Here is a 12,637-nt window from a genome sequence, read left to right as displayed (position 1 = left end):
GATGGGGACATTTATCAGTGTTGTGCATTGTTAACAGTGATGAGGACAGTTATCAGTGATTCAGACAGTTATCTGTGAAGAGGACATTTATCTGTGATGAGGACAGTTATCTGTAATGGGGACAGTTATCGGTGATGTTTACAGATATCTGTGATGAGGACAGTTGTCTGTGATGTTGACAGTTACCTGTGACACAGACAGTTATGTGTGATGAGGACAGTTATCTGTGAATTAGACAGTTATCTGTGATAGGGACATTTACCTCTGATGGGGACAGTTATCTTTGACTCAGACAGTGATCTGTGATGAGGACAGTTGTAGGTGATGAGGACAGTTATCTGTAAATCAGACAGATATCAGTGCTATGGGCAGTCATCTGTGATGGAGACAGTTATCTGTGACTCAGACATTTATCTGCGATGAGTACAGTTATATGTGATGTGAACAGTTATCTGTGACTCAGACAGTTTTCTTTGATGAGGACAGTTATCTGTGATAGGGACAGTTATCTGTGATGTGGACAGTTAACTGTGATGGGGATATTTATCTGTGATTGGGACAGTTACCTGTGATGAGGACAGTTATCTGTTATGGGAATAGTTTCCTCTGACACAGGCAGTTATCCGTGATGATGACAGTTATCTGTGATGGCGACAATTATCTGTGATGAGGACAGTTATCTGTGATGAGGACAGTTATCTGTGATGTGGGCAGTTATCTAATTTGAGGACAGTTATCCGTGATGAGGACTGTTATCTGTGATAGTGACTGTTATGTCTGACTCAGAGAGCTATCTCTGATGGGGACAGTTATCTTTGACTCAGACAGTTATCTGCTATGGGGACAGTTATCTGTTTAGGGGACAATTATCTGTGATGGGGCAGTTATCACTGATTCAGACAATTATCTGTGATGAGGGCAGTTATCTGTGATGAGGACAGTTATCAGTGCTGTGAACAGTTATCTGTGATGAGGACAGTTATCTGTGATGAGGACAGTTATCTGTGATGAGGACAATTATCTTTAATGATGACAGTTACCTGTGATGTGGAGAGTCATCTGTGATGTGAACAGTTATCTGTGACTCAGACAGCTATCTGCGATGGGGAGACTTATCTGTGATGGGGACAGTTATCTGTGATGGGGACAGTTATCTGTGACTTAGACAGTGATCTGTGATGAGGACAATTACCTGTGATGAGGACAATTACCTGTGATGGGGACATTTATCAGTGATGTGCATTGTTAACAGTGATGAGGACAGTTATCAGTGATTCAGACAGTTATCTGTGATGAGGACATTTATCTGTGATGAGGACAGTTAATTGTAATGGGGACAGTTATCGGTGATGTTTACAGATATCTCTGATGAGGACAGTTATCTGTGATGTCGACAGTTATCTGTGACTTAGAGATTTATCTGTGATGGTGACAGTTATCTGTGATGGTGAAATTTATCTGTGATGGGGACAGTTATCTGTGACGCAGACAGTTGTCTCTGATGGTGACTGTTATCTGTGACTCAGACAGTTATCTGTGATGGGGACAGTTATCTGTGACTCAGACAGTTATCTGTGATGGGGACAGTTATCTGTGACTCAGACAGTTATCTTTGATGGGGACAGTTATTTGTCATGATGTTAGTTACCTGTGACGGGGAGATTTATCTGTGATGGGACAGTTATCTGTGATGTAGACAGATACCTGTGACTCAGACAGTTACGTGTGATGAGAACAATTACCTTTAATGCGGACAGTTATCTGTGATGTTTTCAGTTATCTGTGATGAGGACAGTTATAAGTGATGAGGATAGTTATCTGTGACTTAGAGAGTTATCTGTGATGGGAACAGTTATCTGTGACTCAGACAATTATCTGTGATGGGGGCAGTTATCTCTAATGATGACAGTTACCTGTGAGGGGGAGATATATCTGTGATGGGGCAGTTATCTGTGAATCAGACAGTTATCTGTGATGGGGACAGTTACCTGTGATGGGGACAGTTGTCTGTGATGTTGACAGTTACCTGTGACTCAGACAGTTATGCGTGATGAGGACAGTTATCTGTGAATTAGACAGTTATCTGTGATAGGGACATTTCCCTCTGATGGGGACAGTTATCTTTGACTCAGAGAGTTATCTGTGATGAGGACAGTTGTAGGTGATGAGGACAGTTATCTGTGAATCAGACAGATATCGGTGCTGAGGATAGTTATCTGTAATGGAGACAGATATCTGTGACTCAGACATTTATCTGTGATGAGCACAGTTATATGTGATGTGGACAGTTACCTGTGACTCAGACAGTTATCTTTGATGAGGACAGTTATCTGTGAAAGGGAGAGTTATCTGTGATGTGGACAGTTAACTGTGATTGGGATATTTATCTGTGATTGGGACAGTTACATGTGATGAGGACAGTTACCTGTTATGGGAACAGTTTCCTCTGACACAGGCAGTTATCTGTGATTATGACAGTTATCTGTGATGGCGACAGTTATCTGTGATGAGGACAGTTATCTGTGATGAGGGCAGTTATCTAATTTGAGGACAGATATCCGTGATGAGGACTGTTATCTGTGATGTTGACTGTTATCTCTGACTCAGACAGCTATCTCTGATGGGGACAGTTGTCTTTGACTAAGACAGTTATCTGCTATGGGGCCAGTTATCTGTGATGGGAACAGTTACCTCTGACTCAGACAGTTATCTGATTTGAGGACAGTTATCTGTGATGAGGACAGTTATCTGATTTGAGGACAGTTATCTGTGAAGAGGACAATTATCTGTGGTGACGACAGTTATCTGTGACTTAGACAGTAATCTCTGATGGGGAAAGAAATCTGTAACTCAGACACTTATCTGTGATGGGGACAGTTATCTGTGATGGGGACAGTTATCTATGACAGACAATTATCTGCTATGGGGACAGTTATCTGTGTAGGGGACAATTATCTGTGATGGGGCAGTTATCACTGACTCAGAGGGTTATCCGTGATGAGGCCAGTTATCTCTGATGAGGACAGTTATCAGTGCTGTGAACAGTTATCTGTGATGAGGACAGTTAGCTGTGATGAGGATAGTTATCTGTGATGTGGACAGTTATCAGTGCTGTGAACAGTTATCTGTGATGAGGACAGTTACCTGTGATGGGGAGATTTATCTGTGAGGTGGACAGTTATCTTTGACTCAGACACTTATCAGCGATGGGGAGAGTTATCTGTAATGTGTAAAGTTACCTGTGATGGGGAGTGTTATCTGTGATGTGGACAGTTTATGTGATGGGGACAGTTATCTGTGATTGGGACAGTTATCTGTGATGTGGACAGTTATCTGTGATGTCGACAGTTATCTGTGATGGGGACAGTTATCTGTGATGTGGACAGTTATCTGTAATGTGGACAGTTATCTGTGATGGGGACAGTTATCTGTGATGGGGACAGTTAACTGTGACTTAGACAGTGATCTGTGATGAGGACAATTGCCTGTGATGAGGACATTTATCAGTGATGTGCATTGTTAACAGTGATTCAGACAGTTATCAGAGATTCAGACAGTTATCTGTGATGAGGACATTTATCTGTGATGAGGACAGTGATCTGTAATGGGGACAGTTATCGGTGATGTTTACAGATATCTGTGATGAGGACAGTTATCTGTGATGTCGACAGTTATCTGTGACTTAGAGATTTATCTGTGATGGTGACAGTTATCTGTGATGGTGAAATTTATCTGTGATAGGGACAGTTATCTGTGACGCAGACAGTTGTCTCTGATGGTGACTGTTACCTGTGACTCAGGCTGTTATCTGTGATGGGGACAGTTATCTGTGACTCAGACAGTTATCTGCGATGGGGACAGTTATCTGTGACTCAGACAGTTATCTGTGTTGGGGACAGTTATCTGTGACTAAGACAGTTATCTGTGATGGGGACAGTTATCTGTGACTCAGACAGTTATCTGTGATGGGGACAGTTATCTGTAATGATGACAGTTACCTGTGATGGGGAGATTTATCTGTGATGGGGACAGTTATCTGTGATGTAAACCGTTACCTGTGACTCAGACAGTTACATGTGATGAGGACAGTTATCTGTAATGGGGACAGTTATCTGTGATATTTTCAGTTATCTGTGATGGGGGCAGTTATCTCTAATGATGAAAGTTACCTGTGACGGTGAGATTTATCTGTGATGGGGACAGTTATCTGTGACTCAGACAGTTATCTGTGATGGGGACAGTTACCTGTGATGGGGACAGTTGTCTGTGATGTTGACAGTTACCTGTGACTCAGACAGTTATGTGTGAAACGGACAGTTATCTGTGAATTAGACAGTTATCTGTGATAGGGACATTTACCTCTGATGGGGACAGTTATCTTTGACTCAGACAGTTATCTGTGATGAGGACAGTTGTAGGTGATGAGGACAGTTATCTGTGAATCAGACAGATATCAGTGCTGTGGGCAGTTATCTGTGATAGAGACAGTTATCTGTGACTCAGACATTTATCTGTGATGAGTACAGTTATATGTGATGTGGACAGTTATCTGTGACTCAGAGAGTTATCTTTGATGAGGACAGTTATCTGTGATAGGGACAGTTATCTGTGATGTGGACAGTTAACTGTGATTGGGATATTTATCTGTGATTGGGACAGTTACCTGTGATGAGGACAGTTATCTGTTATGGGAACAGTTTCCTCTGACACAGGCAGTTATCCATGATGATGACAGTTATCTGTGATGGCGACAATTATCTATGATGGGGACAGTTATCTATGATGAGGGCAGTTATCTAATATGAGGCCAGTTATCCGTGATGAGGACTGTTACCTGTGATGTTGACTGTTATCTCTGTCTCAGACAGCTATCTCTGCTGGGGACAGTTATCTTTGACTCAGACAGTTATCTGCTATCGGGACAGTTATCTGCTAAGGGGACAATTATCTGTGATGTGGCAGTTATCACTGATTCAGACAGTTATCTGTGATGAGGCCAGTTATCTGTGATGAGGACAGTTATCAGTGCTGTGAACAGTTATCTGTGATGAGGACAGTTAGCTGTGATGAGGACAGTTATCTGTGATGAGGACAATTATCTTTAATGATGACAGTTACCTGTGATGTGGAGATTCATCTGTGATGTGGACAGTTATCTGTGACTCAGACAGTTATCTGCGATGGGGACAGTTATCTGTGATGGGGACATTTATCTATGACTCAGACAGTTATCTGTGATGGGGACAGTTATCTGTAATGTGGAAAGTTACCTATGATGGGGAGAGTTATCTGTGATGTGGACAGTTACTGTCATGGGGACAGTTATCTGTGATTGGGACAGTTATCTGTGATGTGGACAGTTTTCTGTGATGGGGACATTTATCTGTGATGTGGACAGTTAACTGTGATGGGGACAGTTATCTGTGATGGGGACAGTTATCTGTGACTTTGACAGTGATCTGTGATGAGGACAATTACCTGTGATGGGGACAGTTATCAGTGATGTGCATTGTTAACAGTGATGAGGACATTTATCAGTGATTCAGACAGTTATCTGTGATGAGGACATTTATCTGTGATGAGGACAGTTATCTGTAAAGGGGACAGTTATCGGTGATGTTTACAGATATCTGTGGTGAGGACATTTATCTGTGATGGGGACAGTTATCTGTGACCTAGAGATTTATCTGTGCTGCGGACAGTTATCTGTGATGGGGACATTTATATGTGATGGGGAGAGTTATCTGTGGCTCAGACAGTTATATGTGATGAGGGCAGTTATCTGTGACTCAGACAGTTATCTGTGATGTCGACAGTTATCTGTTATGAGGACGGCCTCAACCGAGATCTTGGGTTCATGTCACGCTACATGTAACCCCACCTGACGTAGGGTCATCCAGACTCGAGTTGTCGTTGGCTTGTTCTCTCCACACAGATGCGGCCGGACATGCTGTGTTTTTTTGTTTTTCATACAGACTCCAGCATCTGCAACATTTGACCCCTTGTGACCCCACCTCATTGTTCTCTGATGTAATGTTTTCCTGACTGACCTGTTTGGACACCATTTACACCTTTGATTGCTGTGATTATCTCTCTGCCGAGGTGTGATAAATGGCAGTTAGAAAGATTACCTGTAAACATCTGACATTATTCTCTGACTATATAAGCTGTGTTTTTATGCATCTCTCCACTTCACCTGACGAAGGAGCAGCGCTCTGAAAGCTTGAGATTTCAAATAAAGCTGTTGGACTATAACCTGGTGTTGTGTGATTTCTTACATTTGTCCACCCCAGTCCAACACCGGCATCTCCACACCATCTCTAATGATGACAGTTACCTGTGACGGGGAGATTTATCTGTAACGGGGACAGTTATCTGTGACTCAGACAGTTATCTGTGATGGAGACAGTTATCTGTGACTCAGACATTTAGCTGTGATGAGTACAGTTATATGTGATGTGGACAGTTATCTGTGACTCAGACAGTTATCTTTAATAAGGACAGTTATCTGTGATAGGGACAGTTATCTGTGATGTGGACAGTTAACTGTGATGTGGATATTTATCTGTGATTGGGACAGTTACCTGTGATGAGGACAGTTATCTGTTATGGGAAAAGTTGCCTCTGACACAGGCAGTTATCCGTGATGGTGACAGTTATCTGTGATGGCGACAATTATCTGTGATGAGGACAGTTATCTGTGATGTGGGCAGTTATCTGATTTGAGGACAGTTATCCGTGATGAGGACTGTTATCTGTGATAGTGACTGTTATGTCTGACTCAGACAGCTATCTCTGATGGGGACAGTTATCTTTGACTCAGACAGTTATCTGCTATGTGGGCAGTTATCTGTTTAGGGGACAATTATCTGTGATGGGGCAGTTATCACTGATTCAGACAATTATCTGTGATGAGGCCAGTTATCTGTGATGAGGACAGTTATCAGTGCTGTGAACAGTTATCTGTGATGAGGACAGTTATCTGTGATGACAACAGTTATCTGTGATGAGGACAATTATCTTTAATGATGACAGTTACCTGTGATGTGGAGATTCATCTGTGATGTGGACAGTTATCTGCGATGGGGACAGTTATCTGTGATGGGGACAGTTATCTGTAATGTGGAAAGTTACATGTGATGGGGAGAGTTATCTGTGATGTGGACAGTTTCGGTGATAGGGACAGTTATATGTGATTGGGACAGCTATCTGTGATGTGGACAGTTATCTGTGATGGGGACAGTTATCTGTGATGTGGACAGTTATCTGTGATATGGACAGTTATCTGTGATGGGGACAGTTATCTGTGATGGGGACAGTTATCTGTGACTTAGACAGTGATCTGTGATGAGGACAATTACCTGTGATGAGGACAATTACCTGTGATGCGGACATTTATCAGTGATGTGCATTGTTAACAGTGATGAGGACAGTTATCAGTGATTCAGACAGTTATCTGTGATGAGGACATTTATCTGTGATGAGGACAGTTAATTGTAATGGGGACAGTTATCGGTGATGTTTACAGATATCTGTGACTTAGAGATTTATCTGTGATGGTGACAGTTATCTGTGATGGTGAAATTTATCTGTGATAGGGACAGTTATCTGTGACGCAGACAGTTGTCTCTGATGGTGACTGTTATCTGTGACTCAGACAGTTATCTGTGATGGGGACAGTTATCTGTGACTCAGACAGTTATCTGCGATGGGGACAGTTATCTGTGACTCAGACAGTTATCTGTGTAGGGGAAAGTTATCTGTGACTCAGACAGTTATCTGTGATGGGGACAGTTATCTGTGACTCAGACAGTTATCTGCGATGGGGACAGTTATCTGTGACTCAGACAGTTATCTGTGTTGGGGACAGTTATCTGTGACTCAGACAGTTATCTGTGATGGGGACAGTTATCTGTGACTCAGACAGTTATCTGTGATGGGGACAGTTATCTGTAATGATGACAGTTACCTGTGATGGGGAGATTTATCTGTGATGGGGACAGTTATCTGTGATGTAAACCGTTACCTGTGACTCAGACAGTTACGTGTGATGAGGACAGTTATCTGTAATGGGGACAGTTACCTGTGATATTTTCAGTTATCTGTGATGGGGGCAGTTATCTCTAATGATGAAAGTTACCTGTGACGGTGAGATTTGTCTGTGATGGGGACAGTTATCTGTGACTCAGACAGTTATCTGTGATGGGGACAGTTACCTGTGATGGGGACAGTTGTCTGTGATGTTGACAGTTACCTGTGACTCAGACAGTTATGTGTGAAACGGACAGTTATCTGTGAATTAGACAGTTATCTGTGATAGGGACATTTACCTCTGATGGGGACAGTTATCTTTGACTCAGACAGTTATCTGTGATGAGGACAGTTGTAGGTGATGAGGACAGTTATCTGTGAATCAGACAGATATCAGTGCTGTGGGCAGTTATCTGTGATAGAGACAGTTATCTGTGACTCAGACATTTATCTGTGATGAGTACAGTTATATGTGATGTGGACAGTTATCTGTGACTCAGAGAGTTATCTTTGATGAGGACAGTTATCTGTGATAGGGACAGTTATCTGTGATGTGGACAGTTAACTGTGATTGGGATATTTATCTGTGATTGGGACAGTTACCTGTGATGAGGACAGTTATCTGTTATGGGAACAGTTTCCTCTGACACAGGCAGTTATCCATGATGATGACAGTTATCTGTGATGGCGACAATTATCTATGATGGGGACAGTTATCTATGATGAGGGCAGTTATCTAATTTGAGGACAGTTATCCGTGATGAGGACTGTTACCTGTGATGTTGACTGTTATCTCTGTCTCAGACAGCTATCTCTGCTGGGGACAGTTATTTTTAACTCAGACAGTTATCTGCTATTGGGACAGTTATCTGCTAAGGGGACAATTATCTGTGATGGGGCAGTTATCACTGATTCAGACAGTTATCTGTGATGAGGCCAGTTATCTGTGATGAGGACAGTTATCAGTGCTGTGAACAGTTATCTGTGATGATGACAGTTAGCTGTGATGAGGACAGTTATCTGTGATGAAGACAATTATCTTTAATGATGACAGTTACCTGTGATGTGGAGATTCATCTGTGATGTGGACAGTTATCTGTGACTCAGACAGTTATCTGCGATGGGGACAGTTATCTGTGATGGGGACATTTATCTATGACTCAGACAGTTATCTCTGATGGGGACAGTTATCTGTAATGTGGAAAGTTACCTATGATGGGGAGAGCTATCTGTGATGTGGACAGTTACTGTCATGGGGACAGTTACCTGTGATTGGGACAGTTATCTGTGATGTGGACAGTTTTCTGTGATGGGGACATTTATCTGTGATGTGGACAGTTAACTGTGATGGGGACAGTTATCTGTGATGGGGACAGTTATCTGTGACTTTGACAGTGATCTGTGATGAGGACAATTACCTGTGATGGGGACAGTTATCAGTGATGTGCATTGTTAACAGTGATGAGGACATTTATCAGTGATTCAGACAGTTATCTGTGATGAGGACATTTATCTGTGATGAGGACAGTTATCTGTAAAGGGGACAGTTATCGGTGATGTTTACAGATATCTGTGATGAGGACATTTATCTGTGATGGGGACAGTTATCTGTGACCTAGAGATTTATCTGTGCTGCGGACAGTTATCTGTGATGGGGACATTTATATGTGATGGGGACAGTTATCTGTGACTCAGACAGTTATATGTGATGAGGGCAGTTATCTGTGACTCAGACAGTTATCTGTGATGTCGACAGTTATCTGTTATGAGGACGGCCTCAACCGAGATCTTGGGTTCATGTCACGCTACATGTAACCCCACCTGACGTAGGGTCATCCAGACTCGAGTTGTCGTTGGCTTGTTCTCTCCACACAGATGCGGCCGGACATGCTGTGTTTTTTTGTTTTTCATACAGACTCCAGCATCTGTAACATTTGACCCCTTGTGACCCCACCTCATTGTTCTCTGATGTAATGTTTTCCTGACTGACCTGTTTGGACACCATTTACACCTTTGATTGCTGTGATTATCTCTCTGCCGAGGTGTGATAAATGGCAGTTAGAAAGATTACCTGTAAACATCTGACATTATTCTCTGACTATATAAGCTGTGTTTTTATGCATCTCTCCACTTCACCTGACGAAGGAGCAGCGCTCTGAAAGCTTGTGATTTCAAATAAAGCTGTTGGACTATAACCTGGTGTTGTGTGATTTCTTACATTTGTCCACCCCAGTCCAACAGCGGCATCTCCACACCATCTCTAATGATGACAGTTACCTGTGACGGGGAGATTTATCTGTAATGGGGACAGTTATCTGTGACTCAGACAGTTATATGTGATATTGACAGTTACCTGTGACTCAGACAGTTTTGTGCAATGAGGATAGTTATCTGTGAATTAGACAGTTATCTGTGATAGGGACATTTACCTGTAACGGGGACAGTTATCTGTGACTCAGACAGTTCTCTGTGATGGAGGCAGTTATCTGTGACTCAGACATTTAGCTGTGATGAGTACAGTTATATGCTATGGGAAAAGTTGCCTCTGACACAGGCAGTTATCCGTGATGGTGACAGTTATCTGTGATGGCGACAATTATCTGTGATGAGGACAGTTATCTGTGATGTGGGCAGTTATCTGATTTGAGGACAGTTATCCGTGATGAGGACTGTTATCTGTGATAGTGACTGTTATGTCTGACTCAGACAGCTATCTCTGATGGGGACAGTTATCTTTGACTCAGACAGTTATCTGCTATGTGGGCAGTTATCTGTTTAGGGGACAATTATCTGTGATGGGGCAGTTATCACTGATTCAGACAATTATCTGTGATGAGGCCAGTTATCTGTGATGAGGACAGTTATCAGTGCTGTGAACAGTTATCTGTGATGAGGACAGTTATCTGTGATGACAACAGTTATCTGTGATGAGGACAATTATCTTTAATGATGACAGTTACCTGTGATGTGGAGATTCATCTGTGATGTGGACAGTTATCTGCGATGGGGACAGTTATCTGTGATGGGGACAGTTATCTGTAATGTGGAAAGTTACATGTGATGGGGAGAGTTATCTGTGATGTGGACAGTTTCGGTGATAGGGACAGTTATATGTGATTGGGACAGCTATCTGTGATGTGGACAGTTATCTGTGATGGGGACAGTTATCTGTGATGTGGACAGTTATCTGTGATATGGACAGTTATCTGTGATGGGGACAGTTATCTGTGATGGGGACAGTTATCTGTGACTTAGACAGTGATCTGTGATGAGGACAATTACCTGTGATGAGGACAATTACCTGTGATGGGGACATTTATCAGTGATGTGCATTGTTAACAGTGATGAGGACAGTTATCAGTGATTCAGACAGTTATCTGTGATGAGGACATTTATCTGTGATGAGGACAGTTAATTGTAATGGGGACAGTTATCGGTGATGTTTACAGATATCTCTGATGAGGACAGTTATCTGTGATGTCGACAGTTATCTGTGATGGTGAAATTTATCTGTGTTGGTGACAGTTATCTGTGACGCAGACAGTTGTCTCTGATGGTGACTGTTATCTGTGACTCCGACAGTTATCTGTGATGGGGACAGTTATCTGTGACTCAGACAGTTATCTGTGATGGGGACAGTTATCTGTGACTCAGACAGTTATCTGTGATGGGGACAGTTATTTGTAATGATGATAGTTACCTGTGACGGGGAGATTTATCTGTGACGGGGACAGTTATCTGTGATGTAGACAGATACCTGTGACTCAGACAGTTACGTGTGATGAGGACAGTTATCTTTAATGGGGACAGTTATCTGTGATGTTTTCAGTTATCTGTGATGAGGACAGTTATAAGTGATGAGGATAGTTACCTGTGACTTAGAGAGTTATCTGTGATGGGAACAGTTATCTGTGACTCAGACAATTATCTGTGATGGGGCAGTTATCTCTAATGATGACAGTTACCTGTGAGGGGGAGATTTATCTGTGATGGGGGCAGTTATCTGTGACTCAGACAGTTATCTATGATGGGGACAGTTACCTGTGATGGGGACAGTTGTCTGTGATGTTGACAGTTAACTGTGACTCAGACAGTTATGTGTGATGAGGACAGTTATCTGTGAATTAGACAGTTAACTGTGATAGGGACATTTCCCTCTGATGGGGACAGTTATCTTTGACTCAGAGAGTTATCTGTGATGAGGACAGTTGTAGGTGATGAGGACAGTTATCTGTGAATCAGACAGATATCGGTGCTGAGGATAGTTATCTGTAATGGAGACAGATATCTGTGACTCAGACATTTATCTGTGATGAGTACAGTTATATGTGATGTGGACAGTTACCTGTGACTCAGACAGTTATCTTTGATGAGGACAGTTATCTGTGAAAGGGACAGTTATCCTTGATGTGGACAGTTAACTGTGATTGGGATATTTATCTGTGATTGGGGCAATTACATGTGATGAGGACAGTTACCTCTTTTGGGAACAGTTTCCTCTGACACAGGCAGTTATCTGTGATGATGACAGTTATCTGTGATGGCGACAGTTATCTGTGATGAGGACAGTTATCTGTGATGAGGGCAGTTATCTAATTTGAGGACA

This window comes from Somniosus microcephalus, chromosome 8 (assembly GCF_052327205.1).
Source record: "Somniosus microcephalus isolate GS21.2 chromosome 8, FLI_Smic_1.0, whole genome shotgun sequence".
In the NCBI taxonomy this organism is placed as follows: Eukaryota; Metazoa; Chordata; class Chondrichthyes; order Squaliformes; family Somniosidae; genus Somniosus; species Somniosus microcephalus.
The sequence above is the reverse complement of the archived record's forward strand: the minus strand, read 5'-3'. Positions refer to the sequence as shown.